A 20597-nucleotide genomic window follows, 5' to 3' on the forward strand; every position below is an offset into this window, starting at 1 on the left:
ACAGTTCAATGCTTTCAATAATTCAATTTTTTACGATATTCTTTGATAAGATGACTGTCAGTATTATCATTATTATCATTATTATTTCTTTACTTTCTCAGACGTTAAGTCTGGTTGAGAATGGAAAGTGACGCGGACCTTGATCAAGCGTCACTTCCTATTAACTGTACGGTATGTGTTATATTGCATTTAGGAACTTTCGGGTAATTGAACATGCATCAATAATTACAGATTTCTGTAGTTGTATATATAAGTTTGGATGTAGCTGTATTGCATTGATGTACTGGTGGATATTGTGTGGTATGACTCCTGTAGTTGATACTATAATTGGTATGATGTCAACTTTATCCTGATGCCACATGTCTTTGACTTCCTCAGCCAGTTGGATGTATTTTTCAATTTTTTCTCCTGTTTTCTTTTGTATATTTGTTGTATTGGGTATGGATATTTCGATTAGTTGTGTTAATTTCTTCTTTTTATTGGTGAGTATGATGTCAGGTTTGTTATGTGGCGTTGTTTTATCTGTTATAATGGTTCTGTTCCAGTATAATTTGTATTCATCATTCTCCAGTACATTTTGTGGTGCATACTTGTATGTAGGAACTTGTTGTTTTAAAAGTTTATGTTGTAAGGCAAGCTGTTGATGTATTATTTTTGCAACATTGTCATGTCTTCTGGGGTATTCTGTATTTGCTAGTATTGTACATCCGCTTGTGATGTGATCTACTGTTTCTATTTGTTGTTTACAAAGTCTGCATTTATCTGTTGTGGTATTGGGATCTTTAATAATATGCTTGCTGTAATACCTGGTGTTTATTGTTTGATCCTGTATTGCAATCATGAATCCTTCTGTCTCACTGTATATATTGCCTTTTCTTAGCCATGTGTTGGATGCGTCTTGATCGATGTGTGGCTGTGTTAGATGATTCGGGTGCTTGCCATGAAGTGTTTTCTTTTTCCAATTTACTTTCTTCGTATCTGTTGATGTTATGTGGTCTAAAGGGTTGTAGAGGTGGTTATGAAATTGTAGTGGTGTAGCCGATGTATTTATATGAGTGATTGCTTTGTGTATTTTGCTAGTTTCTGCTCGTTCTAGAAAGAATTTTCTTAAATTGTCTACCTGTCCATAATGTAGGTTTTTTATATCGATAAATCCCCTTCCTCCTTCCTTTCTGCTTAATGTGAATCTTTCTGTTGCTGAATGTATGTGATGCATTCTATATTTATGGCATTGTGATCGTGTAAGTGTATTGAGTGCTTCTAGGTCTGTGTTACTCCATTTCACTACTCCAAATGAGTAGGTCAATATTGGTATGGCATAAGTATTTATAGCTTTGGTCTTGTTTCTTGCTGTCAATTCTGTTTTCAGTATTTTTGTTAGTCTTTGTCTATATTTTTCTTTTAGTTCTTCTTTAATATTTGTATTATCTATTCCTATTTTTTGTCTGTATCCTAGATATTTATAGGCATCCGTTTTTTCCATCGCTTCTATGCAGTCGCTGTGGTTATCCAATATGTAATCTTCTTGTTTAGTGTGTTTTCCCTTGACTATGCTATTTTTCTTACATTTGTCTGTTCCAAAAGCCATACTTATATCATTGCTGAATACTTCTGTTATCTTTAGTAATTGGTTGAGTTGTTGATTTGTTGCTGCCAGTAGTTTTAGATCATCCATGTATAGCAAATGTGTGATTTTGTGTGGGTATGTTCCAGTAATATTGTATCCATAATTTGTATTATTTAGCATGTTGGATAGTGGGTTCAGAGCAAGGCAGAACCAGAAAGGACTTAATGAGTCTCCTTGGTATATTCCACGCTTAATCTGTATTGGCTGTGATGTGATATTATTTGAATTTGTTTGGATATTAAGTGTGGTTTTCCAATTTTTCATTACTATGTTTAAGAACTGTATCAATTTAGGATCTACTTTGTATATTTCCAATATTTGTAGTAACCATGAGTGGGGTACACTATCAAAAGCTTTTTGGTAATCAATGTATGCGTAGTGTAGCGACCTTTGTTTAGTTTTAGCTTGATATGTCACCTCTGCATCTATTATCAGTTGCTCTTTACATCCTCGTGCTCCTTTGCAACAGCCTTTTTGTTCTTCATTTATAATTTTGTTCTGTGTTGTATGTGTCATTAATTTCTGTTTAATGATTGAAGTTAATATTTTGTATATTGTTGGTAGGCATGTTATGGGGCGATATTTAGCTGGGTTCGCTGTGTCTGCTTGATCTTTAGGTTTCAGATAAGTTATTCCATGTGTAAGTGTATCAGGGAATGTGTATGGGTCTGCAATGTAACTGTTAAATAATTTAGTTAGATGTGAATGTGTTGAGGTGAACTTCTTTAACCAGAAATTTGCTATTTTATCATTTCCAGCGGCTTTCCAATTGTGTGTAGAATTAATTGCTTGGGTGACTTCATGTTGCAAAATTATCACTTCAGGCATTTGTGGTATCATCTTGTATGTGTCTGTTTCTGCTTGTATCCACCGTGCATGCCTGTTATGTTGTACCGGGTTAGACCATATGTTGCTCCAGAAGTGTTCCATGTCTGTTATGTTTGGTGGATTGTTTATTTTAATGTGTGTGTTATCTATTGTCTGGTAAAATTTCTTTTGGTTTGTGTTGAATGTTTGGTTTTGTTTCCTTCTATTTTCACTTTTTTTGTATCTTCTGAGTCGTTTGGCTAATGCTTGTAATTTCTGCTTCTTTTCGTCTAATTGCTCTGTCGCTTCTTGTTGTGAGATTTTACATAACCTTTTTCGTTTTTTTTCCGAGATTTCATTTCTTATAAATTGTGTTAGCTGTCCGATGTCTTTTCTCAGTTTTTCTATTCTGATCTGTAGCCTGTGTTGCCATGCTGGTTTTGTGGGTTTCTTCTGTGTGTTGGTTGGTTCTGATCTCTGTCTAGTGTGTATATTTAGTGTAGTGAGTGCTCCTATATAAACCAGTAGTTGTAACTCTTCCATAGTTGTGTTTTCATTTATTTTGTTGTGTATGATTGTGTTGATAGTTTTTATTGTTGTTTCGACTTGTGGGTTATTTGGTGGTCTATGCAAGAATGGTCTTATGTCTGTATTTGTGTCTTTGTATTCTATATATGTCAGCTGAAATTTTTCTTCTGTATCTAACATGTGTGTCACTTCGTGTTCTATTTGTGCTTGTTCTGGTGGCTGTCTTAAGATTTCGTTTTCCTCTGATTGTTTACTTGGTGCGTGTTGTTCTTTGTTTGTTTGCTCTGGGATGTTTGAGTCCATTACTGTATTTTCTTCTTCTTCTGATTGCACATTATTTTTTTCCAGTATTTGTTGTACTTGTTGTTTGATGTTTTCTAATTCTGACTGGGGTATCCTGTTATTTTTTATTATTACACGGATCTGATCAGCTAGTCGTTGTTCTGTTAAAAATTTTAATTCTGGGTATCTGGTAATAAATGTTGTGTGTACTTGTGATCTGTATCCAGTTGTGTTGGTTCCTAGGTTTGTTGCTTGGTAATAACAGAACATGAGGTGTCGATTAACTTCATCTGACCATCTCATCCTCTGTCTTTGTTTTCCTTCTAGGGTGGTTGCAGGAAGCATATCCTGCAAAACACCTCTATTTGGATTTAAATCATTTTCCAGTTGGCTAGCAGTGTCGTTACCATTGTGGGCGGGCATAGGGTTCAAGCGTCGTCCCCGACCATGACGGCGCTTGTCCGAGGCTTCTTTAGTTCTGTCCTGAACCAACTAATCACACTAAAGGGGGGTTAGCCCTATTAGTGGTTTGTTCTTTTCGTCGCCTTTTACGACTGGCAGAACATACCGGACGCCTATTCTTATTATTATTATTATTATTATTATCTGTCTTGTAAGACTGCACTCTGCCGTCTTGTATACACTTACTAAATTTTACGAGAAAAAGAAGGGTCGTTTCCATTCTTTCGGCTGGCCGGAGTGGCCGAGCGGTTCTAGGCGCTACAGTCCGAATCCTGCCTAGGGCATGGATGTGTGTGATGTCCTTAGGTCAGTTAGGTTTAAGTAGTTCTAAGTTCTAGGGGACTGATGACCTCTGAAGTTAAGTCCCATAGAGCTCAGAGCCATTTGGACCATTTCTGAACCATTCTGTCGCTGATTATACTGTATTTGGACACATCTTCCCTCGCCTCTATCTCTTTTCCTCCAATATTTCACACATTTGAACCAACAAACTGTAAAAAGAAACTAAATTATGAGTACTCTGATAAAGAACCAATTGTGTTATTTCTTCTTTCGGTCACAGAGTTGACAACGCTGTTCGTCGATTTTCGCCAAGCATAGCTGACGGTTACTCAGTGATGCAAAACGGGAGCTTATATTCAGAACAAAGCACACCGTAGCCTCCGGAAGCGGAAACTGGGGACTGGACGAGGTCGTCGAACAGCGTGACAACAATGCACTGTACTGTAAACAAAGCGGCAATGTCGTACACGGGTCAGTAGCTATTCAGGTCTTAAGAGCTGCGCTAATTCAGTTTGTTACTCACACGGCTTTCCGAGGGGACACCTGTGTATACAATGTCCATGTTTCTTCTGGTACTTGAGATCATTACAAGTGATGCAAAGTATCAATGCAAAGTATCCGGAGAACCGTTGCATTCGGTGTGTTTGAATAGGCACTGAAGGGAAACTTTAACGTTTGCATGAACAATCATCTCACTTCCAGCAGCTAGTACGGGCCAAGGGAATATCATATGGCCCCCGTGGGAGCAAAATTGTGTTTACAACGTATCGCGATCCAGCTCTGTACTAGCTGCGTGCAACTATTCTTACACCAGGCTGGACTACGCTTACCAAACGCCGTTGGCAATAAGCGATTCTTAGGGCCACGGCCTATTTAGATTTCCTCATTTCGATTCAGTTTCTTCCCGCTCGGCCTCAGTCACAGGAAACGACGCAGTTTGATTCAAAACAAGACAGTCGATTATGGAAATCAATCTCATTAACTGCTAAATTCAGAAAGGAAATCTACACTAGGCATTTATTGTACCACACGTGAAGAGGAACTGTTTTCCATATCTTAATAACCTCATACTAGCTACTGCACCGTATGAGCTTCATTTATCGGACTAGACACGTTTCAGACTGCATTGCTCTCTCTTGTATACACCTCTTAAATTTTATATAACTTGTAGTGGCTTTAAATGCTAAACATCAATAATTCTCGTTTGGAACGACATTACAAAACATGTTTATTTTTATTTCCAGCATGTCCCCTAGAAAGTCGTTGTTGTAACAACTGCCGTAATCACTGAATGAAGACTTACTTGCGAGTACACGAAAAAATTAGAGAATCTTTCTGTGATCAGTTTCAAAGGCAGTGTGAGCACGACCGGGACGCGTTTGTGGCTGGTTTAGTCTGTATAGTGTAGCCCGTAGAAGGATGGTGTGCCAGTTACAATCAGCATCATACCATTTACGTATTACCAGAAAGATCAATAAACGTGTCTTATCGCACCTTACTAGGGAGATGAATGTCTTTCACACACTTTCCTGATTCCTTTAATTTCGAGTAATGATTACAGAGAGTTATGTTAGCAAAGAATGATGCGTTTGAAGGTGGGCGGAAATCAGACTTACTATCTTTATATTTTTCCTTGTCCGTCTCCTATGTGCCCTATTAACTATTAGTTAATATATTTTATTTCATATTTCATTACAATTTTGATTATAAATTTCTTCCCACAGGTCTATATTTTTGCCCATAATCATGTTACAAAACTAGCCTACCGTACAGTGAATTATGTGTTAGCTCATTTATGCGGAAGCTATTTTACAGGCATTGGCTTTTTTAACGGTAGGTAACTTGGTGGACTAATACATGTTGATTATATGAGTTACTTAAAGATAATGCTCAAAAGTGTTGTTTTTATTCTGTTTATTTACTTAAAGAACTTCACTATTCCTCGTCTATATACTATGACAAACCGTATATTCACTTAATGGCACAATTAAAAACCACAATTACAATAACAAAACCACGTACAATAACAGCATTCAGTTGCAATTCGTATATAAACTGTAGTTTGAATGTGCAGAATAGTATGAACAATAACTATCGATTGCTTTTAATATTAAAGATACAATTATGCGAAAAATAGAAGAATTGTAACTAAAAGAAATGAAGAGATTGTAAAAGATAGGAAGAGACATTATGTGAAACTACAGCAAACAGAAGATACACTAATTACAGTGACCCACGTAAATGCAATCAATAGAATAAAATGATGAGTCATCAGTCATCTGACTGGTTAGATTCAGCCCGCCATGAATTCCTCTCTTGTACCACCTTCTTTATCTCAGAGTACCGGTAACTCCTGCGCCCTATGTCCCCAATTATTTTTTGGATGTTTTCCAGGCTCTGTCTTCGTCTAAAGTTTTTACTCTCAACAGCTCCCTCAAGTGTCAAGGAGCTTATACCCTGATTTCTTAACACATGCCCTATCATCCTGTCTCTTTTTCTTGCCAATGATTTCCATAAATTCCTCTCTTTCCCGATTATGCCGAGAATTTCCTCATTCCTTATTACTCCACCTATCAACATTCGTTTGTACACATTCTAAGAAATATCTGCCTCAAATTATGACCTATGTTTAATACCAGTAGACTTCTCTTGAGTAAGAATGCGCTGTTTTCTTGTGCTAGTCTGATTTTAAATCCTACCTGCTTTGTTCGTCAAGGGTTATTTTGCTGCCTACGTAGCAGACTTCCTGAACTCTGTCTACTTCGTGGTCACCAATTTTGATATTAAGTTGCTCGCTCTCCTCATATCTGCTATTTCGCGTTACTTCTTGCTCTCAGATCATATTCTGTATTCACTAAACTGTTCTTACTACCTCCTGTAATTCTTCTTCACTTTCTATGAGAATAGCATTGTCATCAGCGAATCGCATCATTTATACCCTTTAACCATGAATTTAAATTTCACTCTATAACCCTTCCTTTATTTCCGTCTCAGCTTTCTCGATGTATCGATTGAACAGTATGGGGTAAATACTGCATCCCTATCCTACACCATTTATAATCTGAATACGTCGATCTTGATCTTCCAGTTTTGTTGCTACCTCTTCTTTCTTCTACTTACTGCATATGAGCTGTCTTTCATTTTAGCTTACTCCTATTTCCCTCAGAATTTTGGACATCTTGCAGCACTTTACATTGTCGAACGCTTTTTCTGGGTTGGCAGTTTCTGTGAACGTGTCTTGATTTTCCTTCAGTCTCGCTTCCATTATCGAGAGTAATGGCAGGACTGCTTCTCTGGTGGCTTTACCTTTTCTAAAGCAAAACTGATCGTCGCCTAACAGATCCTTAATTTCCCTTTCCAGTCTTACGTATTTTATTCTTGCCGACGCCTTGGGATGCATGAGGTGTTAAGCTGACTGTGCCATAGTTCTCGCACTTATCTGCTCTTGCTGTCTTCGGACTGATGATATGTCGTCAGTCTTGCACATTCTACACACCAAACTGTATAGTCGTTTTGTTGCCACTTCCCCGAGCGAGTTTAGAAAACGTTGTCTATACCTTCTGCTCTAGTTGATCCCAAGTGTTTTGGAGCTCTTAAAGACTGACTCTGAAGCTGGATCGCCAATGTCTCCCATATCGACACCAATTTCCACTTCTATCATGTCGTCAGACAATTCTTCCCCTCAAAGAGGCCTTCAATGAACTCTTTCCATGTATCCGCTCTCTCCTCTGCGTTTAACAGTGGAATTCCAATTACGCTCTTAATGTTAACACCATCGATTTAATTACACCGTATGTTGTTTTGACGTAGAAAAGCAGAATTCCAGTCACCCATGATTAGTAGATTTTCACCTCCTTTCACATACTGAATTACTCATTCAATATCCTCATATATTTTCTATTTCTCTTCATCTTCTTAGGAAGTCGGCATATGTATCGTTATCGGCGTCGGTTTTCAGTCGAATCTGATGAGAAAAACCCCCTCCCTCATCATGTTCACCCTAGCTAGCTTTTTGTTCTTGTTTCCTATTCATAACGAATCCTTCTTCCATTGTACCATTTTCTGCTGTTGTTAATATTATACTATATTTTTCTGACAGAAATCCTTATCTTTTATCCATTTCAATTCACTGACCCGTACTGCATCTAGAGTGAGCCTATGCAGTTCTTCAGATTTTGGCTCAAAAATGGTTCAAATAGGTCTGAGCACTGTGGGTCATCAGTCCCCTAGAACTGAGAACTACTTAAACCTAAGGACACCACAGACAGCCATGCCCGAGGCAGGATTCGAACCTGCGATCGTAGCAGTCGCGCGGTTCCTGACTGAGAGCCTAGAACCGCTTGGCCACCGAGGCTGGCCTTCTGATTTTCTAGTGTTCCTACTACGTTCAAACTTTTGATATCTGACATGTTATCTCCTATCGCTTATTCTATCACTTTCTAATGGTTACCTCCCACTTTGCAATTCCCTACCGGAGTTCCGAATAGGGAACTAACTGGAGAGATCATCATGACACATTATGCTTTTTCAATAACAGGACGCGAGTCCTGTGGATATAAATTAGGCGTCCTTAATGCAGTGTTTTCCATTGTCTTCTGCATACTCTTGCCATTTTATCATTGCTGATTTTTTCGCCTACACCGCCGTTCCTGACCTAAAGGGCAAGAGAGTGTCCCTAACCTCTCCGCCCACACTGATAAGGCCGTTGGCAGAATGAGAGTGACTTCATATGTCGGAAGCCTTCGGCCGCCATTGCTGATGATTTTTATTCATAATTTAATCAGTGGCTATGTTCGAATGCACTTCCCAGGACATTTTGATTACAAGTCAAAGACGTTACCCCTAGACTACGTGTAGTAATTCTCTGCAAAGCAATTTATTAGCGTCCTGTGAAAAGTTTAAACGGAGACCTAATTTCATTCATCATAAAAGTTGTTATTGGGAAACCTGTACCTATGTCATTGATGATTTTAATAATGAAATATCGGACCAGTTACTGATTTTTTCATGCCAGGCTTGTTTCAGTACTTACGTTATTAAATAGAAACAGTTAAAGCATTTCCGTCCGCAGCTCGTGGTCTTGCGGTAGCGTTCTCGCTTCCCGCGCACGGGGTCCCGGGTTCGATTCCCGGCGGAGCCAGCGATTTTCTCTGCCTCGTTATGACTGGGTGTTGTGTGTCTTTCATCATCATTTCATCCCCATCGACACGCAAGTCGCCGAAGTGGCGTCAACTCGAAAGACTTGCACCAGGCGAACGGTCTACCCGACGGGAGGCCCTAGCCACACGGCATTTCCATTTCCAAAGCATTTCCATCACACGGTAAGAAATGCCCATAACCTCAGTAATGCTTTCATGCTTACCTAGATGTTTGTTATTAATCTGAAACCAACCGAACGTTGTCAGGTTGACGTTGACTCAGGTACATTAGTGCCCCGTGTGTTGCTACTGACCGACAAGTTGCTTCCATCGCGCTGTTCTTTTGAGACGACTGGCAAGGGCTGTCGGTGGGTGTCTTCCTCCATCTGGAATATTCCAGATATTTAACTGAATTGACTTACTAATCTGCATCTCTTATTCTCAGAAGCAAAGTTTTCAACAGCTGTCCAGACTGTGTTCAAATGTCACAGGCATAACAGTGTAGTGAACCACAGTAGGGGTACATCTGTCCCAGCCAGAACCGGTTCGAGGACATTTCTCCACACAAGTGTGTTTCCCCTCTTAGACATCCAGCCCTGTCAATTTTCACTACCTATTGTAATACATACTACGTACAATTCTTGTATTTGGAAGCCACTCCCATATTCGGGCTCCAAGCAGCCGCCACTGATATGATACGTCCTGTATAGGAATTTTACTGTTGTACCTCTCACGCCCCACTCAGCTTGGCACCCCAAGCGCCGGCTTGGGCCTTAAACCGGCCCTGCCGCTGTCTGCGTCATGAATATTTCGCTGCAGTATGTGATTTCGTTTTGGACTTCATACAACAGGTTCTTAATGCATCTGTGCAATTTATTATAGGCAGCATTTGTTGCTCTTAAGGAACTTCCACTTTTCCAAGGCTGTAAAATACAATAACCAACCCAAGCATTCATGAACTTTGCCGGTGTCTCTCCCTGTATCTGCAAAATTCCACGTCACATACTGTCGTTAATTATCGACTCCCTGGGCTGGTCCATGCAACGTGTCCTATCGTTGACGCTGTAGAACAAACGAAGGGTGCCTCTCACTCACCCAGTGGCGATTATATGCAGTCTTTTCTGCCGTCAAGACAACGTACGTAAAGAAACAATGCAGACACTAATGCGCAGAGATATTCGCTGCGGTAGTGGAAAGCTGGTAACATGCTTCTTCTAAGCGACGAATGGATTACGTGAAACTATTTTCTAGTTTCTCTTTTTTTAGCAATCAACATTCTGACTGTTTTGGTGTGGCTTCAAACAACTTGCTTTCCTGTGTCAACGTTTTCTCTTAGAGTATCAGTTGAAGAAAAAAACCTCGGTTGCATATTGTATTTAAAAGCTCAATATACTACCATGAGGAGTAGGTTTAATAATGAATAAAAAATAGGACTGCGGGTAAGCTACTACCAACAGCATAGTGAACGCATTATTGTGGCCAAGATAGACACGAAGCCCATGCCTACTACAGTATACAAGTTTATATGCCAACTAGCTCTGCAGATGATGAAGAAATTGATCAAATGTATGATGAGATAAAAGAAATTATTCGGGTACTGAAGGGAGACGAAAGTTTAATAGTCATGGGTGACTGGAATTCGAGAGTAGGAAAAGAGAGAGAAGGAAACATAGTGGGTGAATATGGATTGGGGGAGAGAAATGAAAGAGGAAGCCGTCTGGCAGAATTTTGCACAGAGCATAACTTAATCATAGCTAACACTTGGTTCAAGAATCATAAAAGAAGGTTCTATACCTGGAAGAATACTGGAGATACTAGAAGGTATCAGATAGATTGTATAATGGTAAGACAGAGATTTAGAAACCAGGTTTTAAATTGTAAGACATTTCCAGGGGCAGATATGGACTCTGACCACAATCTATTGGTTATGAACTGTAGATTAAAACTGAAGAAACTGCAAAAAGGTGGGAATTTAAGGAGATGGGACCTGGATAAGCTGACTAAACCAGAGGTTGTACAGAGTTTCAGGGAGAGCATAAGTGAACAATTGACACGAATGGGGGAAAGAAATACAGTAGAAGAAGAATGGGTAGCTCTGAGGGATGAAGTAGTGAAGGCAGCAGAGGATCAAGTAGGCCAATAGACGAGGGCTAGTAGAAATCCTTGGGTAACAGAAGAAATATTGAATTTAATTGATGAAAGGAGAAAATATAAAAACGCAATAAATGAAGCAGGCAAAAGGGAAGACAAACGTCTCAAAAATGAGATCGACAGGAAGTGCAAAATGGCTAAGCAGGGATGGCTATATGACAAATGTAAGGATGTAGAGGCTTGTCTCACTAGGGGTAAGATAGATACTGCCTACAGGAAAATTAAAGAGACCTTTGGAGAAAAGAGAGCCACTTGTATGAATATTAAGACCTCAGATGGAAACCCATTTGTAAGCAAAGAAGGGAAAGCAGAAAGGTAGAAGGAGTATATAGAGGGTCTATACAAGGGCGATGAACTTGAGGATAATATTATGTAAATGGAAGAGGATGTAGATGAAGATGAAATGGAGATATGATACTGCGTGAGGAGTTTGACAGAGCACTGAAAGACCTGAGTCGAAACAAGGCTCCGGGAGTAGACATTCCATTGGAACTACTGATGGCCTTGGGAGAGCCAGTCCTGACAAAACTCTACCATCTGGTGAGCAAGATGTATGAAACAGGCGAAATACCCTCAGACTTCAAGAAGAATATAATAATTCCAATCCCAAAGAAATCAGGTGTTGACAGATGTGAAAATTACCGAACTATCAGTTTAATACGTCACAGCTGCAAAATACTAACGCGAATTCTTTACAGGCGAATGGAAAAACTGGTAGAAGCCGACCTCGGCGAAGATCAGTTTGGATTCCGCAGAAATGTTGGAACACGTGAGGCAATAGTGACCCTACGACTTGTCTTAGAAAACAGATTAAGGAAAGGCCAACCTACATTTCTAGCATTTGTAGACTTAGAGAAAGCTATTGACAATGTTGACTGGAATACTCTCTTTCAAATTCTAAAGGTGGCAGGGGTAAAATACAGGGAGCGAAAGGCTATTTACACTTTGTACAGAAACCAGATGGCACAGTTATAAGAGTCGAGGGGAATGAAAGGGAAGCAGCGGTTGGAAAGGGAGTGAGACAGGGTTGTAACCTCTCCCCGATGTTATTCAATCTGTATATTGAGCAAGCAATAAAGGAAAGAAAAGAAGAGTTCGGAGTAGGTGTTAAAATCCATGGAGAAGAAGTAAAAACTTTGAGGTTCGCCGATGACATTGTAATTCTATCAGAGACAGCAGAGGACTTGGAAGAGCAGTTAAACGGAATGGATAGTGCCTTGAAAGGAGGATATAAGATGAACATCAACAAAAGCAAAACGAGGATAATGGAATGTAGTCGAATTAAGTCGGGTGATGCTGAGGGAATTAGATTACGAAATGAGACAAAGTAATAAAGGAATTTTGCTATTTGGGGAGCAAAATAACTGATGATGGTCGAAGTAGAGAGGATATAAAATGTAGACTGGCAATGGCAAGGAAAGCGTTTCTGAAGAAGAGAAATTTGTTATCATCGAGTATAGATTTAAGTGTCAGGAATTCATTTCTGAAAGTATTTGTATGGAGTGCAGCCATTTATTTATTTCTCGTTCAGCTACAGGGAAAGCGTGATACACTTACAAACATCAACATAAAAATTTAAATTAACATTAACAATGATTTACAATAAAATTTTCAGGGTTTCCAGCCACAAAAGTGCTTGGTCACTTATCACATGTATGTCCATCAGATTTCCTCCCTTAAGTCCGTGTACGTCGCACTCAACTATATGCTGCATGGTTTGACTCTCTCCGCACTCACAATTGGGGTCTTGGGAGAAACCCCACTTTTTCAACAAATATCCGCACCGACCAACACCTGTCCGCAGACGATTTAGAGTTACCCACACTCTACGTTGGAGCTGGAAGCCTGGAACTCGTTGAGATGGGTCCTCAATAAGGAAACTGTTATTCACTTTGCTTTCCTGCCATTGCTGTTTCCACAGGTTATCGATATCAATCTGTTGTTTGAGTTCTTTCCAGAAGGGATTTCTTGACATCAATCTGTCAGGGGGAGGAGGTAGGTCCCTGAACTTTTCTTTGTACCTCTGGATTGCTCTTTCACGTCTAATCGAGGGTGGTTCGATATTGGCAAGGACGGGCAGCCAAGGTTTCGGGGTGGGTCTTACTGTTCCTGTTATGAGCCTCATTGTCTCGTTAAGTTGCACATCAATATATCTGACATGCCTACTGCGGGCCCAGACGGGTGCGCAATATTCCGCTACACTATACAGAAGTGCCAGTGCTGATGTGCGTAGAGTTTCAGTGGAACATCCCCAGATTGTTCCTGCCAGTTTCATTATGATGTTGTTTCTTGTTTTCATTTTTTGGGCGACTTCGTACAGGTGGCTCTTATATGTGAGAGTGCGATCTAGCTTAACACCCAGGTATTTTGGCGTTCTATCGTTTTTCAACAATTTACCTTTTATTTGCACTTTTAGCTCACGATTTGCATCTTTGTTACACAAGTGCATTATTGATGCCACGGATTTAGTCGGATTTACTTTGAGGTGCCAGTTGTCATAATATTGTTGTAGTCATTCCAGATCCCTGTTTAAAATTTCTTCCAGTTCTTCGAAAGTGTTGGTGTGAGCCGCGATAGCGATGTCATCTGCATACATAAAAGAACGAGATTCCAGGTTTGGGATGTCCGCTATGTATAAATTGAAAAGGCATGGAGCCAGCACAGACCCTTGGGGGAGGCCATTTTGTAGTGTCCTGTAGCTGCTTGTTTTCCCATTCAGAGATACCTTGAATCTCCTGTTTATCAACATATTTCTGACTAGATCTATGATCTTCTTGCATTTCACGACTTTTGACAGTTTATACAGTATCCCTTTTGTCCATACGGTGTCGTATGCTGAGGTGAGATCTAATAATACCATGCCCGTTTTCTTTTTGTTTTGGTAACCTCTTTCAATGAAAGTGGTTAGGGCGAGAACTTGGTCGCAACAATCTCTTCCTTTTCGAAAACCGCCTTGCTCTGGGGGAAGAGCAGCTTCTATTTTACTTTCTATTCTGCCTAGGATGACTCGTTCAAACATCTTGTAAGTGGTGCACAATAAAGATATCGGTCTATAATCTTTAGCATTCTCTCCTGTTTTCTCTGGTTTCTGGATGGCTATGACTTGTGCGTTTTTCCATTACTTTGGTAACCGGCTGGTATCTATGATATTAGAGAAACGAGAAGACAGCCATGCTCTTCCCTTTGGCCCGAAGTTCTTCAAGAATTCTGGAAGAAGGCCGTCGCAGCCAGCTGCTTTACCAGGTGACATTTTCTTTAGTGCTATATTTATCTCTTCTTGTGTTACCCAGTTCGCTAAACCTGCTTCCTCCTCGCTTGCATCTAGCTCTTCGTTCATCAGTTGGTGCAGTTCTTTTTTCTTCGAGGCGGAGGCATGGATTCTGGATGTTTGTAGTATAGAAGAGCATATCTTGTTATGGGTCATTTTATTATTGATGTTCCGTCCCTTGAATTGTGCTCCGCCAAGTTTCCTCAGTAGACTCCAGCTCTTCTGTGAGGAGTGCGTAAAGTCCATTTGTTCCATCCGCTTTTGCCATCTCTGTTTGCGTTCCTCGTCCATAGCTCTTATGAGCTGTTCTCCTAGTTCTGGATTCTCTGTTTTGTTATATTCATCGAGTAGTTGTTCGCACTCCTTTGTCCAGCATGGGATGTATTCTTTCCGCGCTCCTCTTGGTAATGAGTTATGTGCCGCTTTAATAATTAACTTCGTAAATCTGTCGTAATTTTCTGGAATTGGGGGAATTCTGTTTACATTATTTTCAATGGTATCTTTAAACTTAACCCAGTTAGCCTTCCTGAGGTTCCAGCGGGCTATAGGGGGGCTCTTTATTACTGGTATTTGGATCCCAAGGTCTATAATAACTGGTCTGTGTTGGCTCCGAGGAATACGGCTCAGTACAGTTCTCTTAGACGGAAGTGCTATTCCAGTTTCTCCAGATGAGACAAAACAAAGATCGGGCGTTGATGTTGTGCCCCACGCTCCTGAACAGAAGGTGGGGGTATCTTTTGCATCGTATATTAATGTATAAATATTTATATCTGCCCAGTCTGCCAGCATGAGTCCTTCTTTGTCGCAAGACTGATAGCCCCATCTGGGGTGGTGGGAGTTAAAATCGCCAATTATGACTGCAGGGTGTTGTGGGTTAGGTAAAACAGGTTGTTCCCATTTTTCTGAAGGTGGCTTGTACACGTTATACACAGTCATATCGTTTAGTTTGATTCCCACGGCAAAATCGTGGTGCATAGTTTCCTCAATATTATCAACCAGTTCTTTCTTGATCAGTGTTGCAATACCGTGTTTATTATGGGCTTTATAGCCCACAATTTCATAGCCTGGTATTAGAAGTCTCGAGATATTTTCTTCTGATAGATGTGTTTCCTGCAAGGTCAGCACATCGATTTTTTCTTCTGTTAGTAGCTTTGTGAGGATGTCTCCTTTTGTCCTCGTGTATCCTTCTATGTTAACTTGGCATATACGTATTCGTCCACGCACTTGGCTCCGGGGGGGAAACTGAGGCATTTGTCTCGCTCTCTTGCGTAACTTCGCCTGTGAGGGCCGGGAGGTATTACTACGTCCGGCCGCCGTTTGGTGGTGACATTTGCTTCTCGTGTCGCAGCTCGTTCTGAGCATTTCGATTTTCTTCTCGCAATGCGATCGTTGTGCGGCACGATACTGGGGGGGTAGGCCACGTCGAGGCTGTCACCATCTACCCCAGTGCAGCCATGTATGGAAATGAAGCATGGACGATAAATAGTTTGGACAAGAAGAGAATAGAAGCATTTGAAATGTGGTGCTACAGAAGAATGCTAAAGATTAGATGGGTAGAACACATAACTAATGAGGAAGTATTGAATAGGATTGAGGAGAAGAGAAGTTTGTGGCACAACTTGACTAGAAGAAGGGATCGGTTGGTAGGACATGCGTTGAGACATCAAGGGATCACCAATTTGCAACTGGAGGGCAATGTGGAGGGTAAAAAGCGTAGAGGGAGACCGAGAGATGAATACACTAAGCAGATTCAGAAGGATGCAGGTTGCAGTAGGTACTGGGAGATGAAGAAGCTTGCACAGGATAGAATAGCATGGAGAGCTGCATCAAACCAATCTCAGGACTGAAGACAACAACAACAACAACATCAACAACATGATTTTAACGTATGTGGAAGAGATTGTCCTACATGCCATGGCGATTTTCAGGTGGTTTTGGCCATAAATGTGAATGAACTTGCGAATTTGATAAATGTACTCAAACTCTGAAATATTATATTCCTTGTAGAAGACCAGAGATGTTGGTCAGAGATGTTACTTCTTTTGAAGAATAGTGTTGGTGTGTGTTGGACAGACTCGCAATGTACTTGGTTTGAAAAGGATAGAAGCTGTCCTGCCGTGTAGTGGAGGCAGCATTATTTAAAAAGGATTTGGTAACAATATGTTTCGAGGGAAAATATTGAGGAAATCCTTTCTTTTTATATTTGGAACTGTGTAGCTTCTTATTGCAAGAACATTGCGTATGTTTGAAGTTTGCTGTAATAATTTTACAATGAAACACATGGTTTTGTCTTATAGTTGATAAGAGTGTGAAGGAAGTAATTAAACACAGGGAAGTTATTAAGAAAAATCTCGCTACCTTGTCTAAGTGTGAGAAGATTATGAAAAGATGTATTGTTGCCGTGGCTTAATGAAGTACAGTTAAACTTGGAGTCTTTGTTCTCTCTTATCAGTCGTTAAGATTAGCTCCCTGTTTCCATTTTTTTTTTTTAATGATGGTGTTTGCACACTTGCAGTGCGCACCGCGAGTTGTGTACTTAAAAGCATTTTATTGGTAAGATTCCGTCGTACATTGTTCATCACAAGTACGGTAAAAAGATATGATTTTTGACAGTCTTACCATTTTTCTAATAGTAACAGGTTGCAGAGCAGACGAGCGATCCGTGTGCACAGATATGCCAATAAATTTAATTACCCTGAAACTTCATGTGCATTGTAAGGCTCAGTGATTGTGAGAGTGTTTCTGTAAAAATATCAGCATCAGTTCCGAGGCTTACTACCAGTGAAAGATTTCAGTCAAGTGCTATCTTGTGAATTTTGGAGCAGATTTATTAGAAAATCAGGTGCGTTAATTTTTATGTTCATTTGCTCTGTAATTACAATAACAGTTTTGGTACAGTGATTGTTTACAAGACTACGATAAAAATTAGTCTATTCAGGGTCAACATTTTAATTTGGGTCTTTGGTTTCGCAGTCAGGTAACGTATGTAAATTTCATTGAAAACGGATTGTTTTCTCGCAGGGAACTGTTCGATGTACCAGCTGTCAGGATTTCGCATCGTGTAGCGTGAGCTTCGCATATTTCCAATCAAATTTAAATTTTCGCGTGGTTCTGTTGCACTGCACCCAAATTTACACATTTCAATAACAAAACACGTTTTACACATTACTTTCACCTAACGACCTTTTCTGTCAGAATACGTAATTGTATGACAGTCTGCTGATTTTTGCAGTCAGTTAAAGATTTGTTCTGCAACCACAAATTATAATTTCAATTATATACTTTGACTTAGAAATTGTTTTCAGGATTTGTGACGCAATAAGTGATGTGATAATACACTGTATGCCATAACAACAACACCGTTTGTTTTGCATATTTATTACCAGTGAACAATATAGACAAATTTTCTGAAGAATAGTTAAAGCTTGCCTTTGCAGAAATAGAACTTTTGTGTATTATCTGCAGTTTTGAACACTAATTTGTCACAAGTATTTTACAAATTGTAGTGCAAGTGAGATTCTCTCATTTTATGCATTTGGTGTGTTGTATTGTGCTTAGTACAAGTCTTATTACTATTAATCTTTACTGTTGCCAGTGATATAGTCCATGTTAAATGTATCATTGTTTACTGAATCTTGAAGTGTTGTATAGTTAGACAAGTGGTGATTTTTTATGGTATATACTACTTTTGTGTAATTTTCTGAAGTGTAGAAATTTCATTGCAAAGTGATATTATCAGATGCTTGGATTTGCATTTATTCAGTAAATTCTGTCATTGGTAATTTAAACACTTTTCTGTTTTCATTAACATTTATAGGAAGTGATTTCAGTTGTTATCTGTGTAGTGTTGATCTTCTGTGTGTAAGGGATTTCGTTTTTGTCTGCTGTTTTACTGTAATTGCATTGAGCTACTAGAGCTAAGTCAAATACTTGGTCTGCAGCTGAAGTCACTTTCGGTAATTCTGTAGACAGAGACGGAACAATTAAACAGGGATCCTTTCACAATATTTATTTAACTGAGACAGATTGGACAATGACTGACAGAACTGATCTGGGTAATTTCTCAGTATCAAACATGAAACAAGATAGTGCACTTGGGGATTCTGCTTCGGGAACTCAGTCTGTAGAATGTAATTTGTCTGGTCACAACAGTCAGGTTCTATACTTAAAAGATTCAGGTTTCGTATCCACAAGTATTGACCAAACTGAGTCAGTCTCTACCCCCTCATATAGTAATGCCAAAGATGGAAACAATGATTTTCTGCAAGATATTCTGAGGGCATTAGCAGAGCACAGCCAACGGCCTTGCCGCAGTGGTAACACCGGTTCCCGTCAGATCACCGAAGTTAAGCGCTGCCGGGCTGGGCTAGCACTTGGATGGGTGACGATCCTGTCTGCCGAGCGCTGTTGGCAAGCGGGATTCCCTCAGCCCTTTTGAGGCAAACTGAGGAGCTACTTGATTGAGAAGTAGCGGCACCGGTCTCGTAAACTGACATACGGCCGGGAGAGTGGTGTGCTGACCACATGGCCCTCCATCTCCGCATCCAGTGACGCCTATGGGCTGAGGATGACACGGCGGCCGGTTGGTACCGATGGGCCTTGGTGGCCTGTTCGGGAGGAGTTTTAGGGTTTTATTATCAGAGCACAATAAAGGATAGGGTAAAAATCTGAAGAACATGATAGAAGGTTTTACCAGACATCTCGAACGTATTAATAAGAACTAGGTGTGAAACTTTTGGCCAACTTAAATGAGAAAACTAAACAGATTAAACAAGATCTACTTAGGAGTTCAACCATGTAATAAATAAGGCACATATGGCAAACGAGTTGTTTGTCGATACAGTGAATTCCTACATTCATACCATAGAAATCATATATTGGGAACCTTTTAGTGAACAAAACGGACAGTGATAGCCTGTTAGTAATCAAAATGAGACATAGATGTTACGTGCAGACTGCGTTTTTGACTGGGTAACTAATTACATGCCTTGGTTGGATGATTATAGAGAGGTCAGAAGATCATAGTGAATATGAAACAGATGTACCTCCACAATATGTAAGGAACATAGCTTATGATATGGTAGTGGATTTGGGTGATGCTTTGCTAAGAGAAATATTTTGTGACATGGATACAGAGGAGAAACGAATAAATTATATCATTTTTGATGATATATTAGACTCAGGTAGTCCTGTTTTGGTTATCAGTGAGGCAGCTTTCTGTAAACGTCAGGAATTAACTGTATGTCCAACATTTCCATTGCAACGAACCAAAATTAAAGGTGTGATTACTAGAAAAACTGTAGAGGTTAAGAAACAGCCACGTTTATACTTAATTTGCCAAGGTCATCAGTTTTCTGCCAACTTCGTAACTGTGGCCTTCCCTACTACACAAATGTTATTAGGTATTGATTTATTGGCTGAGTACAAGGCTATTCTAAACTCTGATGATGCTCAGGTGAAAGCTGAAGTCGATTCGATAGCAAGTTAGTCTGTTTGCATTTCAAGGATTGGATTTCGAAGGAGGAAGAAGACATCAACTTCTTATCTTAGTCAATATCACGACCTTACACTGAACTTATCGGTCATAAATCAAGTACTTCTCATGAGATGGAACGGTCTTTTGATACCTCTGAAATTATACATGAGAAAGTAGACAGTGTAGAAGATGCTTTTGAAGTAGATAAGCAAGAGTTATTCGATATCTTACAATCATATTCTGAAGTCTTTGTCAACAAACCTGGTAGCATACGAATTTTTCTGTATGAATTGAAAGTCAAAGAACATACGAAGTTCTTTGTTGCACATAATGATATCCCATTGGTACACAGAGAAAGAGGAAAGAATGAGATCCCACGTAGGTAGAGGACCGCTCTCCGTATGGTCGATACATCAGCTGGCGACTGATGCCTCCTCGAGCTGGGTGTTATTATTCCTTCTTTTACTTCATGGCACACTAGACTTCTTCTACTATTCTGTTTAGGTAATAGGTGTAAATAATTCCCCTTCTAACCTAGGGCAAGTATAGTGAAGTAAGTTTTGAGGCTAGTTGACT

At 39.8% G+C, this 20597-nt stretch overlaps 1 protein-coding gene and 1 pseudogene across 1 annotated transcript in view; one reads left to right on the top strand and one right to left on the bottom strand.

Moving 5' to 3' along the window:
- Positions 1-20597, bottom strand: part of LOC126253436 (proton-coupled amino acid transporter-like protein CG1139) — a 245305-nt gene that overhangs the window by 154425 nt on the left and 70283 nt on the right. The gene's annotated exons all lie outside the window — the stretch shown is intronic.
- Positions 18841-18958, top strand: LOC126254237 (5S ribosomal RNA; annotated as a pseudogene).

The sequence above is a fragment of the Schistocerca nitens genome, chromosome 4 (genome assembly GCF_023898315.1).
Source record: "Schistocerca nitens isolate TAMUIC-IGC-003100 chromosome 4, iqSchNite1.1, whole genome shotgun sequence".
NCBI lineage: Eukaryota > Metazoa > Arthropoda > Insecta > Orthoptera > Acrididae > Schistocerca > Schistocerca nitens.